The sequence below is a fragment of the Clupea harengus genome, chromosome 20 (genome assembly GCF_900700415.2).
Source record: "Clupea harengus chromosome 20, Ch_v2.0.2, whole genome shotgun sequence".
Taxonomy (NCBI): domain Eukaryota; kingdom Metazoa; phylum Chordata; class Actinopteri; order Clupeiformes; family Clupeidae; genus Clupea; species Clupea harengus.
Genome location: NC_045171.1, coordinates 19,381,554 through 19,400,865, shown reverse-complemented (window position 1 = coordinate 19,400,865; position 19,312 = coordinate 19,381,554). Strand labels below are relative to the sequence as shown.

The window sequence follows — 19,312 nt, the reverse complement described above, 5'->3', positions numbered from 1 at the left end:
CCTCCTTTTGTTCTGCCGCTGGGTGAGAACACAAGCACCACTTCTGGAGGGTTCTTCAGTAAATCTGATCACACTCCATAGCAAACCCCATGTTTCTCCATCTCTTTCTCTTTCACTCTCTCACTCATATCTATTTTTATTTCATTCTACATATGGATATGTCTCTGTCTGTGTTCTGATGTTAAAATATGCATGTATAGGATGTTTCGTGGTTTGTGCGTCTGTGAGTGTTTGTGCGTGTGTGTGTGTGTGTGTGTGTGTGTGTGTGTGTTTCTGTGTGTGGCTTAGGGTAATGTATATCATGCTGTGTGTTTGTGGGTCATGTGTGTACTTTGCTCACTGACCTTAAAAACCTGTGTGGGAAAAATCTACATACAAACAATAACCCCTGAAAAAAATAAAAAAATAAACTGTCCTTTAGAATTCAAATGTTGGCAGATGTCTAACAACAGTTGTGCTCCCCCTTCCCCTGATGGTGCTTTTTTATCTTCATGTTAGGTCAAAAGTCCACTAAATAGTCCGAAAATAACGCTTCTACCCCCCCCCCCCCTTACTGAGAAGAGTTGGCAAGGAACTCGAGACTGGAGCCAATGGCAGATGGTTCAAGACAGTGTCAGTGTCTTTGGCATGTAAATGGCCATGATGAGGGCAGTGCTCTGAGTACTGAGTATGGTGGTGGATTTAACACTCTGAAGTACATAGAAATGTGGTTCATAGAGCCGTGTTTTTAAACAGGTCGGACACTGTGCTAATATGGACAAAAAAAAGGATGTTCGTGGTTCCACTGAAGTGGTGCACACACACACACACACACACACACACACACACACACACACACACGAACACGCACGCCTACACACAGAGATAGAGGTAGATGAGGTGCAGGAGAAGTGGCTTTTAACTATTGTGCAGAAAGATGGAGTCTGAGTCTGGGACTGAAAAAGAGACAGAGATCTGAGATGTGTTGTGAAGTGAACCATATCTAGTGAAGCACGTACACACACACACACACACACACACACACACACACACACACACACACACACACACACACACACACACACAAATCAGAGTGGATAAACTATACACAGAGATACACACACAGAGAGTGGAGTGAATATTCTCATCTGTGGCATGTGTTCTTTGAGTGCTGTCTTTTTGATACATATTGTGGAACATTTCAAAGGATGGTCTATTACAAATAATACTCGTACTCTCTCACTCACACACACACATGCACACACATTTGATCTCCTTGTATTGAACTTCATAGAACACTAATTCCATCTTCCCCCATACAGATTTGACCTTCTATCTATCTATCTTTCTATCCACAGTATACAGTATATCTGTTTGTCTGCCTGCCTGTCTGTCTGTCTGTCTGTCTGTCTGTCTGTCTGTCTGTCTGTCTGTCTGTCTGTCTGTCTGTCTGCCTGTCCTCTCCTCTCTATCTTTCTATCTATCTATCTATCTCGGCAGACCTCCCATCATCCTTAGCTCTTGGAGATTACTGCCTGTTGGTCTGTCGTTTGACAAATCACTTCCATTTCAGGTGGCATAATGTATCAGCAGCTAATGTAAAGCAATTCTGTCAATGTTCTCCCACCCACAGCCTCTCGTTGGCGGCTCTCTCTCTCTCTCTCTCTCATCGCAGAACAGCGGTCTGATGGATGGCTCTGGGCATGACTAATATCTCTCTCCCCCTCTCTGTTTCAGGGCCGGAGCAGCAGAGAAACAGCTCCAATCCAACTTCATCAAGTCCGGGGGGCCCCCGCCGAGGACAACCGCGTCAATGTGCGCAAGGGCCAGCAATGCTCCTGTGTCAGCGAAGGAGAAGACAGGGGGGAAATAGTTTGTCATTGTTCTGGGTTTCAGTAAGGTTCTGCTGTGATAGGCCCTGTGAGGAAGACCGGTAGGGTGTGTGAGATCAATCAGAGGGATTGTCCCAGCTGTGTGAAGTTGTGGAAGTCAGGTGACAGGAAGTGCCGTGTGGTCAATTTCTGGAGCCACATTGGTTGCCTCTGTTTTCTTCTAATAATATTTCCTGTCTTCCCATTACTGTATCAAAGCTTCATTGACCCACATCATCGAGCGGTACAAACTCATGAAAGGTTTTGAAATTGGCACTGGGTGAAACCAAGTGAGAGAGAGGAAATTGTTGTCAACAATGGTTTTGACATTCCTCCTAGTTAACACAGTTTCAGGGTTTCCAGTGGAGCAACTGGCATGCTGTTAATGAGGTGACTCATCACACACACACACACACACACACACACACACACACACACACACACACACACACCAGAAAATCTAGCAGAGATTCTCACTTTTTTTTTTATTAGCTAAGTTACTCCACCTGTTTGCAAGATACACCGTGTGTGACATTTGATTCATAGTATATGAATCACACTGTTTTTTGTGAATGCCTTTCAGCTATACACCCGTGCCACATCCAAATAAGAGCTCACATATCTAGTAGGGATTGGTATGACTTGATGGCCTGGACTAGAGCTGGTATTTGGCTATGCAGCCAGGCTGCTTTCAAAAATCTTTAAAGTCCTCAGCGCCTCCGAGCTCCCCCAGTGCAGATGACACTAATGTCTGCCCAGGGGTGTTCCGGCCTGTCGGTCGGTCATCTTAGTCACAGGGAGAGATTCCCGTAACTGAGGCCCCCGCCCGATGACCATATGGCAGCTGCGTCGCAGACACAGGTGACACAGATGCATGCTGGTTCATCATCTGTGTTTGTTCACAGCCTTGGCGTGTGTGAGTGCTGTATGTGCTTGCTGCATGTTGTCAAAAACTTCTCTCTTTGTACTCTGCGTTTGCACCGTGCTCTATATTCATTATTAAAATTGGCAACATCAATTACGCAATGTCTTTTCACATAAACGTCAGTGTCGAGTGTGTGTGAGGGACGGTCTGGATATTTGCCTAGATTACGTAAAAATGAATAGATGCTTCCCTGCAGTTGGAGTGAGATTGTAACTGTCACCTGATTTACACTTACAAAAACCTTGGAGCATGCCGATGCCAATCCTGAAGGGTTGCCACCAAACAGGCCAACCCTCGGTTAAACACCACAACCCAGCTTTGGGAAGGGCCGTTTTATAGGCGTGTCTGGGTGTTTGTTGGGTGTGTGTGTGTGTGTGGGGGGCATACCATGAGGGGGCTCCAGTGGCAGCCAACACTGCTAGGATGAAAAGCCAAAGAGGCCCATGCCACTTGGACTACATGAAAACATTTCCCTTTAAAACACTGCTTTTACCAGGAGGTAATTAAGAGAAACAAACACAAGCTTTAGGCGACTCAGAGTCTGGCAGGTACACTTCCCCCTCTTCCCACGCTTTTTTATCTCGCCCCCTCCCTCCCCCTCCTGCTGCCCTCTCTCCCTATTTCCCAAGAGAACAATTGAGACCAGACCAAAGTAAATAAATAAATAAATAGACGGATTTGAATTAGAAAATTAAAAGAAAGCAACTGAAGCCGAGGTCTTTTATTCCATTTAAGAGGAGCCCTCTGCCAGAGAGAGATTACCTGACACAGTCTTAATTAAGAGGCAAGAAAGCACCGGGAAACTGGATTTCGTTGGGTGTAAATATCAATCTGAGCTTGTGGACTGCGGAGGAAAAAAATTCAAAGAGCAGCGCGCCATTTTCATCATCTCGTCGCGGAAATTCAATTAGAGCATTGGGGAGTTGGAGGCACTAAGACATACTAGAGAAAGGTGTGATGGGGAGTTATTAGACATCACAGGGCAGCCTGGAGATCTAGTGACAGCCCTGAGGCTTGACCTGTGGAAGACACAGAAGTACAGAGAGGCCACCTTCAGCTCAGTCCGCCACTATGCTGTACTTATACTGACATATTGGCCTTCGAGACATCAGGAGCATCCAGGCTATTTGACCAAACAGATGTCAAAATAGCATTTTGTATTGCATCAGCATGTCCTTCAGCATCCTCAGATAACTTCACACCTCCCTTTGTCTGCTTGTCACATTCAGAACATCCAGTAGGACAACAGAGGAAGTATCATTTTTACACCCAACAGAGAGGCCTGGCTGTAGACCAACGACACGACAGTGCAAGACAAGGAATAACACACAGGGAAGGCAAGAGAAACAAGGAAAACAAGAGAGAAATAGACAGAGAGAGAGAGAGAGAGAGAGAGAGAGATGTAGTCCTCAGGCTGTGTCAGTGTTGAACCTGTGTTCAAATTAAAGACCCTTATTGAGTAAACATGCGCTTCAGGACCTTTCAGCCCACTCTGATGTGTCTCCGCACACTTCACAGCACTTTACCCACTATTCCTCTGAAACAAAGAAACAAGAGAGAGACAGAAAGAGGGAGAGAAAGAGAGAGAGAGAAGGAAAGAGAGTTGTGTTACCTTTATTTTCTCTCTCTTTCTCTGTTTCCCTACATCTTGATGGCCTCTGGGATCAATGTAATTCACTTACCTTTGAACTGCCTTTTTGCACCATCAAAAACCCCACGCTGAAGCTAAAAGCCCCCTCTTTCTTAGCGCCTCTCAAGCCGACTGCGTGGGATCAATGTTTACAGCTCAAAACCAGCACGCTTTGATACCTAACTGTATTTCCGAAACCATTTATTTATAAATCCACCTGGAGGCTCTAATCGGATCGAGCGGGTGCTCGTATCTACTATCGTGTTTAGTTACTGTCTTTTAAGGAAATGTCTTTTTTTCTCCTTTTGAAGGCTACAGCCTACAGCAGGCTACTAGAGATCAGCGGCTCAGCCTCTGAATGGGGGAAAGGGAGGAAATGAGAAGAAGGGAAAGACACGAGAGAGAGAGAGAGAGAGAGAGAGAGAGAGAGAGACAGACGGAGAGAGAGAGAGAGAGAGACAGACAGAGAGAGAGACAGACAGAGGTATAGAGCAAGAGATAGAAAATATAGAGAGCAAGAGACTTGCAGAGAGAAAGAAAGGGGAAAGCTGCAGGAAATTAATCTTAAAATTAAACTAATCTTCCCAATAGACAGTACCTCACAGTACACATACTCACACACACACACACACACACACACACACACACACACACACACACACACACACACACATGTAGTCAAGTGCATGAAATTATGCAGCATTATTGCATTTGTTCAGTGACTTATAGTTCCCATCCCGAGGTGTGATAACTAATGCAGGAACAAAAGCCATGGGCCGCTCCTGTGCTTACACTTCAGAAACGCATTCAGGGCCAGACTAAGGGAAGACTGTCTGATGGAGCGGCTGTTTTCCTGAATTGTGATGACTTGCAGATACGGAATACCTTCTCCAGCGCGCTGGAAAGCCATTCTTCTTTTCCGCCATCGGATCTTTATCGCTGAGCGACATTGCACTGGGGTTTTTTATTAATATTGTGTCTAAGTTTGAGAGATGAGACAGAGAGGGTCGATAGCGTGGCGCTGTCCTGTCGCCAGCGCTCCATACCCATCCCGCACACACACACACACACACACACACACACACACATGCACACACACACACATACGCACACACACACACACACACCCCTGCCAGGCCCAGCCCCGACGACTCCCTTTCCCTAGCTCCTATGTGTGCATGTTATTAGAGAAGCATCCATTCTTATAAGAAATATTATTTCTGCAGATGGGAACGCACAACAATCTCTCACTATATATCTGTCTCGCTTTGTCTTGCTCTATCACACACACACACACACACACACACACTCACACACACACACACACACACACACACGTACACACACACACACACACACACAAACACATTCACATTCACACAAACATAATGGATGTACTCACACAGCTGAATATACAAAGTCAAAAGACACACGCACATAAACAAATATACCAAAAATGCCTAAACAGACAAAGAGTCCATCACACACCCACACACAAACATGCCAACACACACTACTTAAGTCACAAAGCACACAATGCCTACAAAGAGATCAATTTCAGTGGTAGATAATGTACTCTCAATAAAAATACTAAAATGAAATAATAACAGACAGTTTCTTCACATGCTGAGAGGGACAGGGACATATGAGCTATAAAAATTGAAACATTATATGGAGAATTATGTGATATCTATTCAGATGTACTCATGAGGGATCCAAGAATGTAATTCCGATCGAAACATTTTCATAGGCCCTCCATTAACTCTTTGACTTTGCCAGTAAATGAAACGAGAGGGCATGACCATATGGTGTCATTCTATTACGTAAGGCTCTTTGATTGTGGCCTGACTCGGAAAAGAATACATGATAATGGCTGGCTTACAAATCTTGTACTAAACTTTTGTATTGTTTCTTCCATTTTTTTGTAGGAAAGTTTGACAATTGTGTGTGTGTCTGTGTCTGTGTCTGTGTGTCTGTGTCTGTGTGTGTGTGTGTGTGTGTGTGTGTGTGTGTGTGTGTGTGTGTGTGTGTGTGTGTGTGTGTGTGTGTGTGTGTGTGTGTGTGTGTGTGTGCAATCTCCAGAGCTCTGACTTATTTCCCGTCCCTGTTCCACGCTACCCAGGGAAAGGGAAAATCTAATACTGAGTAAAAAATCACAAATGTGGCCCATTATTATGATTATACCGGTGTCCCACATGTTGACAACTAATCGTTGTCTGGCAGCATGATTGATGCTCGAGGTGCACGGGGACACTTGTTTGATGGAGACCGCTGTTTTTGGCAAGTACGAAATGGAGAGAAAAGAACATTTGAGAGAGAAAAACAGTAGAATAGGAGGGAGAGAGAGAGAGAGAGAGAGAGAAATGAGGGAGAGGGGCCTGAAATTGCTTCAGACCTCCTCTCTGCCTATCTTAGCATCCATCTCATTGTGTGTGTCTGGCTTTTTGGGTTGCGTAAATGTGTGCTGAATGCTGATGAAAATGTCTTCGTTCAAGAGGCAGACACTATTTCTCATTTAGCAAACATGTGTTTGTGTGGCTATCAGTGGTGGAGGAAGTACTGAAGTTTAGTACTTAAGTAAAAGTACAAGTACCCAGGAAAATAAAAGTAAAAGTAAAAGTACTACATCAACAATCCTACTTAAGTAAAAGTAAAAAGCACTTACTTTTGAAATTTACTTTAAGTATTAAAAGTAAAAGTACTCACGCAATGGGTTGTCTCTCAATGTCTAGGCTGTGCCATTTTGATAAAGAAATAGCTACTGGTAATAAATGCCTCTACAGATGTCACTACTAGTAATAATTATAAGCAACAACATTTGTTAATTGGAAAGGTTGGTGTACTTATTGTGCCCACCATCTGTAATACTGTTCACACTATATTTTACAATTCTGCGGATGACAAGTTATCTACCAGGGATTATTTGCAAAGTTAATACCAAATTAAGCCAAACCAATAAAGACACCATGTGATATCTTTACATCTTTTATTTAATTGTAAACGTGTAAAAAAGGGAAACATGGAACATGAAAAACAAATGTAATTGTAAAAGTGGACAGAACAAGGCACACTGGCTTGACATAGCTAACCTACCAGCTTTATCTTACCACTACGTTAAATATATAATAAAGATACAATCATGTTTTTTGATGCTATTGCTGTATGTCAACATGCATTTCGCTAGATAACATTATAATATCATGTCAGTAAACAAATTAAATACATACATCAATATTCAAAAGTCAGGGACATTAACTTAGCATAGAAATCACTCTGCTTACCTCGATATGCTATTTTAAATTTGAGGGCGAATTATTGAAGGCTAGCAACTCCTTTTTTTGAGGGAGACAGGAAACGCATTGAAACCTCCAGGAGTCATTCTTGGGGCCTTTGAACTCGAACATATAGTTTAAATAGGGCCAAGGGTGGCTCATATCAGAGGGCTCAGTTCAGGCCGACTCTGGATCCATGTTGAATAGACAGTAGTCAGGCTGTCTGTTGAATGTTCAGGTATAACCGGCAAAGCTACCGCTAGTGCTGCTGCCAAACGCGCACTCTGATGTCATTGGAGTTGATGGAGCCACCTGATTGGTTTAAACTTCCAAAACAGCAACGCAATCCATAGTTTTGTGTAGGCAACATTTTGGCGAAACTGTGTTCATAAAATGTAACGAGTAACAACACATATTGTAGAAATGTAGCGGAGTAAAAGTATAGATAATAGCTAAAAAGTGTAATGGAGTAAAAGTAAAAAGTATGCACTATTATTTTTACTTAAGTAAAGTACAGATACCTAAAAATGTACTTAAGTACAGTAACGAAGTAAAAGTACTTCGTTACATTCCACCACTGGTGGCTATGTGGGAGGTTGCCTGTGTTTGTGTGCATGTGTGTTTCGCAAAACAAAGACGGAGGACAGGAAATTTCTTTTTTGTACTTGAACACATCTGAGGATCTCCTGAAGGGAAGAAACCAACAGTCCTGTTCTTAGTCATAGTAAGGAACACTGAAGGGTGTCACCATGCCAACTACCATGCCTAGATTTTGATGGACAGGCAAGGAGCATGCTGGATTGAAAAGTCATGGACAGGGGTGGGGGGGTGGGGGAGGGGGTCAGGTCAAAAGAGAGTGCTTTACTGGTAATGGGATCAGGCTCCCTGCTCACACCACACACACACTCACGCATACACAGACACACGCACACACACACACAGACACACACACACACAAACATACACACATATAAACAGGAGATGGAAAAGCGTGGGAGCCACCATGAACTGTCAATCACAGATGATTGTCAGGTGTGATTGGGGCTTCTCTGCGCTGTGGTGAGACAATGTAAACACATTCAGGCACAGACATGCACATAAGCACACATGAAAGACAGATCTATATGTAAACACTCTGCCTTCAGCCCCCATCCACACACACGACACACGGCTACATATCCACATTGCACATTCTCTTTCTCTGTCCATGTCTCTATCTCCCTATACCTTTCTCTCCCACCCACACACACTTAACTAGAAAATTCACAGTACATTACACATTTACACACACACACACACACACACACACACACACAGACGCACACGCACCAGAACACGCACACGCACACGCACACGCACACGCACACGCACACGCACACGCACACGCACACGCACACGCACACGGACACACACACACACACACACACACACACATACACACACTGGCACAATTCATCTTGAGAACACACTCCCTATCCTCCTCCGCCCATTCCTACCAACCCTACATATTGAAAGACATCCACCTACACACAAAAGGTCGTATTAACTGCGTCGATAGGCTATAACAGGAGAAGAGCATGGTAATGATTCGATTATAACTGACACTGGCGGTGACCTGACACCCCTCCTGGTAGCCACGGTAATGATCCCCCCAGCCCAGCCCAGCCTGGGTGCTGGGTGTTCTCCTGCTGTTTCTGGTGTGCATCCTTAGCTTTCCCCAGCGGCTCCATTCTATTGTTTGTCATAAGTCACAAGTCGTCTTATCTGCACGGGGAGAAGCCAGGTGTTCATCAGGTAAACTGCAAAACATCAGAGACGTGCCGCCTTCTGATAACCGTGATTGTGTGTTTAAATCAGACGACACTTAACAACCCTCTGAGTCACAGCAAGCAGTGCAAATCTAATTTACTGCAACTTCTCTTCTTTCTCTCTCTCTATCTCTCTATCTCTCTCGTTCTGTTTTTCTCTCTCATTCTCTATCTCTCTCTCTCTCTCTCTCTCTCTCTATTCCTGTGTCTCTATTGCTCAGACATCTCCTCTTAAAAATAAAATAGGATCCATCATTGAAAGTGAAGAAGCTATTCTATTAGTGCTTAGAAGTGTTAAAGCATTAAGCTTTCATAATACTTAACAATATCACGGATTTATTTTTCCATGGGATCAAATGACTCCCCAGGTGAGTGCCTATATGTAATTTGCAAGAGAGCAAGAAGGAAAAGAAGGGAGGGAGAATGGAGAGAGAGAGAGAGAGCAGGAAAAAAGGAGTGCAGAGATGGAGTGAGCCTAAAAGCAATAGGTGTGCAGTGCTGTAGAGCTGAATTAGATTTGCTGCCATGCTCTTTCATATAAATGTAATGAAGTCCTCCCCCTCCTGCAATTTGTGGCTGCATGTGCAGTCTGTGTGTGTGTGTGTGTGTGTGTGTGTGTGTGTGTGTGTGTGTGTGTGTGTGTGTGTGTGCGTGTGTGTGTGTCTGTGTGTGTGAGTGCGGGGGCCTAAGAGAGACTTTCTCTGTCTGCAAGTAAGCACACGTGTGTCTGCGTGTGCATGTGTGTGTGTGTAACATGGGTGTGCATGCGCATGACTGCATGCTTCTCAAAGCGCAACACAGCGGCCCGATGGGGAGAGATCAATACCAGGCAGCGGGGCCCCGTGTTTCAGGAGCTGTTATTGCAGATTTCACACTGACCTCGTTAAGATCGCCTTCGCCTCACCTCTGCCTCAGGCTCAACACATGAGCAGCTCTGTGACACAGCTGGCTAGAAGCACCACAAGGAGGCTTGAGGATAAGCATCTCAGATATACACAAACTCTCAGCAGACAGCGGCTGTCTTGCTTTCAGAAAAAATATAAGAAATCTCACAAAAAAGGACCTTCTCGTGAAGGGTGGTTGGTAGAACACCAGTTGAAAGGACTTTCTGTCCTTTGAAAGGACTGTCAGCTTCTTAGTGGTTTTTTCAACCTGTAATACTTAAAGACATTGGATTCTTGGGTATGCAATTTTCTACCTATTTTTCTATCTAATTTAGTCATGGCCAGTTCCTATTCAGCTGAGCTCCACCATACAGAGCCTGTGACGGTCATGGACGGCAGTAACAACACTTTTCTCACTAGACTGTGGGAAATCTCTAACACACTCAGGGGGTCACACTTCCTCAAGTCATTGTAACCACCGAGCAGCACGCACTGGCAGGAAAGGGGACACGTGCACTCCTACTGTGAAAACAGGCTATTATACTCGCAGCAGCCAGCTAAGTTAGTGGCACCAAAATGGACCCTTACACCTGGTTTATGCTTCAGTCTGATGCTACCTCTGTGCCTATGTTTGGTTTTAACACACTAACTGTTTAATGCCTTTTTTGTTCTATTATCTGCCCATTTATAATGCACTTTATGTGTATCTATTGTGCTATATAAATAAACGTAGCTTGCCTTGTCTTACCATGGTTGAGACCCATGAGAGACACTCCAGGATTCACAGGCCTCTTATATCTGGACTGGGCTTGCTGTTATGGAGGTGGATAGTAGTTTCAGTCAACTTTGATTAACCACATCTCCACTATCGGGCGAGCTAGTGCATCCCAAGGCTAGTAGCATTTCCACTGTCACTTCTGGGGCTTGAGCGTGCCTCCTCAGGGCTTCCTTGGGGCAGGCAGGGGCTTTTGGCCAACTGATTACCCTTGGGTCGAACAGGGCTAACTGGTTCTGGGTTAGTCGAATTGGGTTGGAGAGGTTCAGTGCCAAAATAATAAAACATGGAGAATCGTTGAAGGTGGTCAGCACTCAAAATCAGGGCTCTGCTTAATATTTGGGCTAATGAAAATGTGCATTGGTAGCTTGGTCAAGTAGGGGAGAATAACCAACATAATTGATATATTTTTGATTGGTGCCTGGACTCATTTGATGGGCAAAAAGGCTAAGAAATTCAGGGTTGCACAACTTCCAGGGTACGCATCAATTTCAACCAAAGTCTGTTACACCTTTAAAAAGTGAATTTGCTTCGTGTTACAAACTTGACACAGGCAGGCTAGCTCAAATGAACACAATATGTGTGGATGTTTAATTTGCATGATTGTTAAAGCTAATTTATTGCAAGGCATGATTAGGATGCTATGCTAACCACAGTGTGCTGTAAACACAGGCTATCGTTAACTTCAGAACACTGCACTGGCTGTACAGTTACGTTTAAGAGGGGCTACTGTGCTATTTTGATACAATACTGTACTGCTGGTGTCACAAGGTCAAAGCAAAATTATTTGAGAATAACTAGTGACTCATGTGAGATACAACTCTCAGAGCAATTGTGACCACCCTAAGTGCTCCATCAAACATTTGTGAAGACATCCTTAGAGTCTCCATGGTGATAAGTGCCTTAACCGTAAGCTTTTCCAACCAACGGGGGGAAAAAAACCCTCTGGGATCTGGATTGCGCTGTCTGCATTGTCTACACACAATAAAAATATCTAAAATGTAGCTAAAAAAGATTTCGCTTACAAAAGAAGTGAAAGAAGTGTTTTTGTTTTTATGATTTTCTTCAGAGAGAGAATAATGTTGATTAAACTTGCACTAAACCTATTACATGACCCCCTCAATTTCTCGAGTCAGGTCTCTACTACGTCACACTCGGCTATCACTCCGATCACTTCAGGCTGGACGAGTACTAGGCCTAGAAACAGCTCAAGCACTGGCTGAAGCACTCTGTCCACATCCGAAAGGGACTTGGGGAAAAAATTTGCCGTGAGGAAATCAATCAATCAGTGCTCGAGTCAAGCAGCCAGCCGGCGGAGCCTGAAAGGGTCGAGATTAGCTGTGTCCTGATTGAACGACTCACGCTGGGAGGCTGAAGGAGACAGGGCCCTCGTTTAAAGAGAGCGCTTTATTAATTACTTCTGCGGGAGCCACGGATGACACCAGACTTCTGCTTCTCGTCGCCTCTGCGAGTAACTGGGTTTCTGCTTTAGAAAAAGCTCCTGAGAGCTCATTTAAAAATGTTGTTTGTCTCAGTTTGTGATGTATATTGTATAAAAAAAATAATAATAAATGCAAAATCTCCCTTTTTTCCCCCCACACAAGTCTTTGTGTGTACAGTTTTGCGAGCATGATCAAAGAGCACGGCGGAAAATGAATGATTTTGTGTCCTGTCATGAGTTTTCCCCTCTAACTAATGCAAAGCACCCATGTCAGGCCTCAGTAAAAAAAACATGCAATTTCCTAATAGAACATGCGGTGTGACTCGGCGGAGCACCACTGCGTGAATATGAGTTTGAATAATGCAGAATTATTACCATTTCCTCAGAGCTTGCACAATTTTACATTGCTTTGTGTGAACTACTAAGATGCACCCATCCATCCTGGGAGATGCATTCTGCTGAGCAGCCTCTATGTTGCCTTATCGTCTATGTCTTATTGTGGCGAAAGGCCACTAGATTTTACTCTGCGCTCGATTTTTCGATATTACTACCTTAAACTTTAGTCACCGGTGCCCTTTCGATCATCTGGTACTTTCCAGTGGATTTTGAATATTTCGTTTTTATTCACGTGTTTTGTCAAGCAGCAGAGGTGGGGGGTGATTGCTGGCGCTGTGATTGAAAGGAACAGCCGAGGTGGGGGAGGCTGCAACACAGTGAGTGTAATTAAATGGTTTGGTAGCAGCATTGAAGAACTGGAAATAGTAGGGAGTGAGAGTAGAGAGGTCGAATGTGGGGGGGGGGGGGGGGGGGTTGGTTATTAGATGCAGTGCTTAATGCGAGTGGGCAAATCCAATTGCCTTATTGATCCGGCACTTACAGATCTCTGTAGCGTCACATCCTGACCTCCATTTCATTCTTGGGCCATTACAGTCACCAGGACGGATTTACTGTGGCCGCCCGCAACGAAACGATACACTGGGCAAACATGGCAGTGCAGGGACAGATGGATGTGGGGTGTGGGTGGGTGGGTGGGGGACAAAGAAGGAACAGACAGAGTTGCTAAAAGAGGGAGAAATGAATGATTTATCAATCTGTTCTCTTACAAACTTGAATCGATGGACTTCCCTCCCAACCCTTTCCCCCTTAATGGAGAAGTGCTAAATATACCTGCGCCAGAGCTGCTCAGAGAGTTAGGGGTGCGGCGGCCAAGTCTGTTTTTCATTCTGTGTTCTCATCCCCTGCCAGCGTCTGCCAGCCCCACCATCACCAGATGACCGAAAACAGACTGCTAGGAGCCACATTATCTGCTTATTGATGCAGAGGTTTTTGGGGAAATTTCGGACGAAGGGAACTGGAGGTGAAAGGGACTAGCAGGAGGGCACCAGGTCTGTCCGTCATCGATCCATACGCTCGCTTCATCGCAGCTCAGAGCCAGAGTGTTGTTTTTCTGTCCTCGCCTGCCTCCACTTCACAATGTTAGCCTGAGAGCTGAATGGAGGAGTTTGGGGGTTCAGTCATCTAACCCCTTTAATTCATCTTCATCATTTTCTTTTATCTGGTTATAGATCTCGTAGGTTTATATGGTTCAGATGGTCAGACCAGAGTAATCAATAGTTTGTGAATAGATAGTAATATCAAAGGGCATCAGGCTGCAGCACAATCACACGCAAACACACACACGCACACAGAGTGAGAGAGAGAGAGAAAGAAAGATGTAGAAACCAAGAGAGAAGAGAGAATCATAGCCATTCAAATACAAGACAAACAACTCTAGCAGCAATACAAACATTGTTTATTCTAGAAGAAAAAATGTACAAACCAATATGTGTGGGCGAGTCCATGTGGCTCTCTTAGCTAAACAGTCAGGAGAGGATGAAGGGTTCAACGGCCACAAGACTTATCCAGACACTATCCTCCTCAGATTGCCTGAGGAAAGGGTCACAGAAACAAGCCACAAAAAATAAAACAGGACGTCGAAAATAAATATAGAATGGGAGTATTACACTATGGAGGGCCACACACACTGGCATCTCACGTCTTCCAAAGATGTGGAATGCAAATGTTTGAGCGCAACAGCTGCAACTCGCCGCTGTTTTCATTCCTTTCTTTCCAGGATGGAGAGGGGGAGACTGGAGAAAACAGCCTCGACCTCAGCGGCTTAAAACAACAATCTCAAGCCTTAGAGCTTGGGGGACAATAAGAAGAGAAAAGCTATGAGCTAACAAAGGATGAAAAAAGAAAATCTGATAGACACTGGAGGTAGGGCAGTGTAGAGAGTAGGGGCTACTGGACAAAGTCCATTTAGCTGAGTGGCTTGAGATAGGGTGAAAGAGAGAAAGCACTAGCTATTGAATTAAGAGACCATCATATACCCAGTAAAAGACTTGCTCCCCCCCCCCCCATATCATTCTCAAATTCAATGCTCCACTTTTTCTCCACAAGTGACAGATATGTACTATGTATGCATCTACAGACATTCCTAACCCTCGAAAGAGAGACAGAGAACAAGCCTTAAGCCAGTGAACATGGCGGCTGAGGGAGAAGCATGTCTCTCACATTGTGACGTTAAAGAAATGTGTGGTGATTTCAGTATACATTTACTATATTACATAGACCATATAACTTTAATGCCCTGCTAGAGCTGTAACAGTCCATTACATGTCACAGTTTAATTAAGCAGTATGACATCGTCACGGCTGTGAAGCAGGAAATCACAGCCGCAAGGATATTCTTTACCGACCACATGAACATGAGTGTCGTATTACTTTTGTGCAGCAGGTCTACGATCAACTAATTGAATTTGAACAGACAAGATTGTGTTTTCTTTTGTTTATTTCAATTTTGTTTATTCATTCATTCCAAAACAATTGTTCCAAGTGTTCTCAATCAAGCATTAGCAAGCAACGAATATTGTCACTATGCAGCCCAGTTGAGTCAGAGACTATTTGTGCACTAACCTTTCGTAACATCATATGTTAGTTTGTACATTCCCTCTACTCCATCTGTTCCCTTTCTTCACTTGAAAACTGTAAAATGTAACATTATAAAATCTCTGCCTGTATATAGAGTTAACGTATATTAAAAGCAGAGTGATTACTACGGGTGAAAAGTCCGAGTGAGGTTGTTCCAGGATATCCTTACTCATGAAAGGCTTCTTGTCCAATCAGAAGTTAATAAATCATGCGACCGGATCTAACTGTTGTATAATAACTGTTAACGATGAGCTAAGTGCAGATTCACTATAATGTCCAACTAGTCTGATGGTGCATACTTATTTAAATGTGTTTTTTCTTCACACTTATTTAAGACGGTCTACTATTCAATTTTCTCCTGCTAGTTATGTGACTACTTTGGCAGTACTGTACACAATGTATCATAGCAGCACTGCCAGCTGGACAGACAAGAAACAGGAAGCGAGAGAAACCGCAGTCCAAAGGGACTCAGGGTGGGATGGAAACATGATATATTCACTGACACAACTCATTTAAAATGTCTCACTCACGGTTGTATCCCTGGTAGGCCCCTGCATGTATATGCACATTGGCATGAATACATACACAAACTGTTTACTTTTCCCATTCCCATCCCGATATTCTGTTATATCAGTATTGTCTTGGGTTAGAGCAAAACGTGAGCTCAATCCCGGTCTGTATTTCATCACACCCTCCACACACGTCTCCGGTATCCCATGACGCAACACACCACGACTCCCAGGATTGTTAAGTAGCCATTTCCCCCCCCAGGTTCACCTCAGGCATTCCTGACATGGCGTGTAGAGGAGGCGCCATTGCACCTATATGGGTAGTTGTGTGGCAGCTTGCAGAATGAAGATGGGAAATGAGGAACTGAGACCACGCTGAGACAGTGATGAGGAGTGAAAATCTGCCATCTACTATGCTGATGACCATGCTACGTGCACCTGCTTCCTTTCCATTTTCTCTCAATTGCAGTTCTCTCTCTCTCTCTCTCTCTCTCTCTCTCTCCCTCTCTCCCTCTGTCTTTGATTTTTGCCTGTGCCTCTACTTTAAAAAAAAAAATTATGTATATATATATATATATATATATATATATATATATACCATTTACTGTGAGGAGCTGAGTTCAGCGGTAAAAAAGCAACATGACTGATGAATTCATGCTGCCAGTGTTTGAAAATGAAATTCTGTTTTCCCAAAATCCAATAAGCATCCATGCATAGCGGCCTGATCTTAGCGCCTTTGCAATATGGTGCTCTATTTGTTTTCTTTTCAGTGGAAAATAACACTGCATTTGGAGTTTGGCCAAGTTCTTTCCCCTCTTGGTTGCGCATTTTGCAACTTTTTTTGTTTTTGTTTATTTGTTTGTTTTCTATATACAACGCCTCATAGAGCAGAACTTGGTTTGGAAAGTGAGACAACCACTTCATCATCACACTAAATCAGATCAGATTTGTCCGTCTGTCAATGGCAGTGTGCACCACATGCTGTGATGCTGGCATGCTGAAACGCACACAACCCATCCTAAACATTTTGCATTTTAACGAGATTAGAAGTAGCCGTTGCCATACATCTGACAAACACAATGGCATTAGATTACTCAGTTGACTAGCGGAACATCAAATTTCATAACAAAGCATTGTGTTCAGAGGTCCATGCCCAGCATGAGGTAAAATGCTATGGCTAGTCTCGACAAGAGCTGTAGATCTGCCAGAGCTTAGAAGGACAAGGGCAGGTCTGACTACTCGAGGATTTGAAGAAATTCAGCTCTGTTCTGTGTCAGACGTTGGAACTAACCAATAGGGGTGCAGATGACAAAAATTATGTTTGATATTGATTGTTCCATACCGCTAAGTAGCCTGCGCTCATGTGCTTATTAGCATCCATAATGATAAGCATCATCTAGCTCCCCATTGAAGTAGGAAGTTCTGTACATGAAAGAACGTTGTTCACATCCATTTCACTCCTTCTTGCTCTACGGGTGGAACCATGGTGCGACCTTCAGGGAACTCTGACCCTTCCAAAGAAGGCAAAAGTCACAGTTTCGGAGGTCGACACTCTCTCTCTCTTACACACTGTGTACATTTTGAACTGTGTTGTACATTCTATACCCACCCCTCTCCCCCAACTGTCATTGCATAATTTGTACTCTAGGTGGGACCTTCTATCTATACGGTTCTTTCCTGGGGGTATTTCCGGCCTTGATAATGGTGGTGTAAGTAACTCAGCTGATCCCCCTGCAGTACTGGCCATCTGGTATACAGGGACAAAACCCGGTGGGATGGCTCATCTGCGGATCATCAAAACCACATTTTTACCAGCCCTATATGCCTCATGGCTGGCCGCTGGCCGGTGCTGGCAGACAAGTCCAGGGACAAATTTGTTCCCAGTTCACCCCTGCCCCTGTGACCCTAATGAGGGTGGGAATTAGGTACAAGGTCACCTTATGGTGTCTGCTGTTGGCTTCAGTTTGAAAATTCACCCCTGTATACCCCGCACATGAGTAGATGTGTGCAAGAGAAACTGATCTGTCAAGGAAAATGTTTTATCACAACAGACAATATAACTAATGTCTTCTTTTTAAGCCTACATGTCTGTGTTGGGATTGTTTTGTGTGTCTGTGTGTGTGTGTGTGTGTGTGTGTGTGTGTGTGTGTGTGTGTGTGTGTGTGTTTGTTTTGCAGCTGGGATGTTGCATTTTGCTTTGTCATGCCAGCGTGTGTGTGTCTGTGTCTGCACTGGGAACAATGGGCGACACAAAGAGCCATTCAGTCCAACTGAAACCGCTCCACTTTGCAATGATACATCAAAGCCATTCAACCCCAAGCAGCAGTAGCGAGAGAATAAAAGAGAAAGAGAGAGAGAGAGAGAGAGAGAGAGAGAATAAATAACTTGATTTTAAACTCTCTGCCTAACACAGAGCCAAGCAGAGCAGAGAGCAGGCTTTCACACCCGCACGCCTCACACACTCACACAACACAATGAGCATATTAAATCATAAGATAGGGACTTTTTCTTTTTTAAATGCGGATGCTCTCTCTCCCTCTGGGTTTTTTCTTGGTGAAGCCCCTGAGGAAAACATAGGTTCCCAGTCTCTGATGATAACCTCAGGCAGGCCCTGAGTGAGCGCAAGCTCAGATCTCTGGGCGATGGTGGGGTGGGGGGGTTGGGGGGTTGTTTGATGCGAGACGCAGAGGACAGTGGAGAGAGGAAGGGAGGACTTCTTGGAGAACTGCGGGAGGGGGAGATGGGTAAGCCTCACAGCAAAGAGCCCTGATTGAGAATGAGATGTTGCTTCTTGCAACATCTCTTCTGACGAGCCTGAAAGAGCTCACACCCACACACTCAGACACACTAACTCACCTCCCACCTCCCCTCTCTCTCTCTCTTACACACACATGTACACGCACACACACACACACACACACACACGCACACACACCAGTCTCATATTGAGTCTCTCTGTAGAGTTAGAGCAGGCTAAAAATAAGCACCCTCATGCACAGAGGGGCGAGAGTATGCTGTCATTTTCTCCTCTCTCCTCTTTTCCCTCTGAGCCTCCTCTCTGCCATCAGCGGTGATGCCGTGGCGGGGGAGAGAGGCAGCGGAGCCGTAGTCGCTGCAGGCAGGAGCTCGATTGAACTTCTCCCCAGCACCGCGCCGTTTCAACGGGGAAGAAAGACAAGGTGCTCGTCTTTAAGTAAAGGGTGAGGATTAACGACCTGTTAGGCCTTCCTCTGGTGGATAACACAC

At 44.4% G+C, this 19,312-nt stretch overlaps 1 long non-coding RNA gene across 2 annotated transcripts in view; it reads right to left on the bottom strand.

The window, feature by feature from the left end:
* LOC116225213 overlaps positions 1 to 19,312 on the bottom strand; it is a 43,300-nt gene that overhangs the window by 9,080 nt on the left and 14,908 nt on the right. The window contains exons 3-4 of one of the 2 annotated variants that reach the window (XR_006151431.1): positions 14,405 to 14,511; positions 13,716 to 14,073 (exon numbers count right to left, since the gene is read on the bottom strand). This is a non-coding gene — a long non-coding RNA (uncharacterized LOC116225213). Of the gene's footprint in view, positions 1 to 13,715; positions 14,074 to 14,404; positions 14,512 to 19,312 lie in introns of those variants that run through there. The other variant, XR_006151430.1, reaches the window with a different exon arrangement.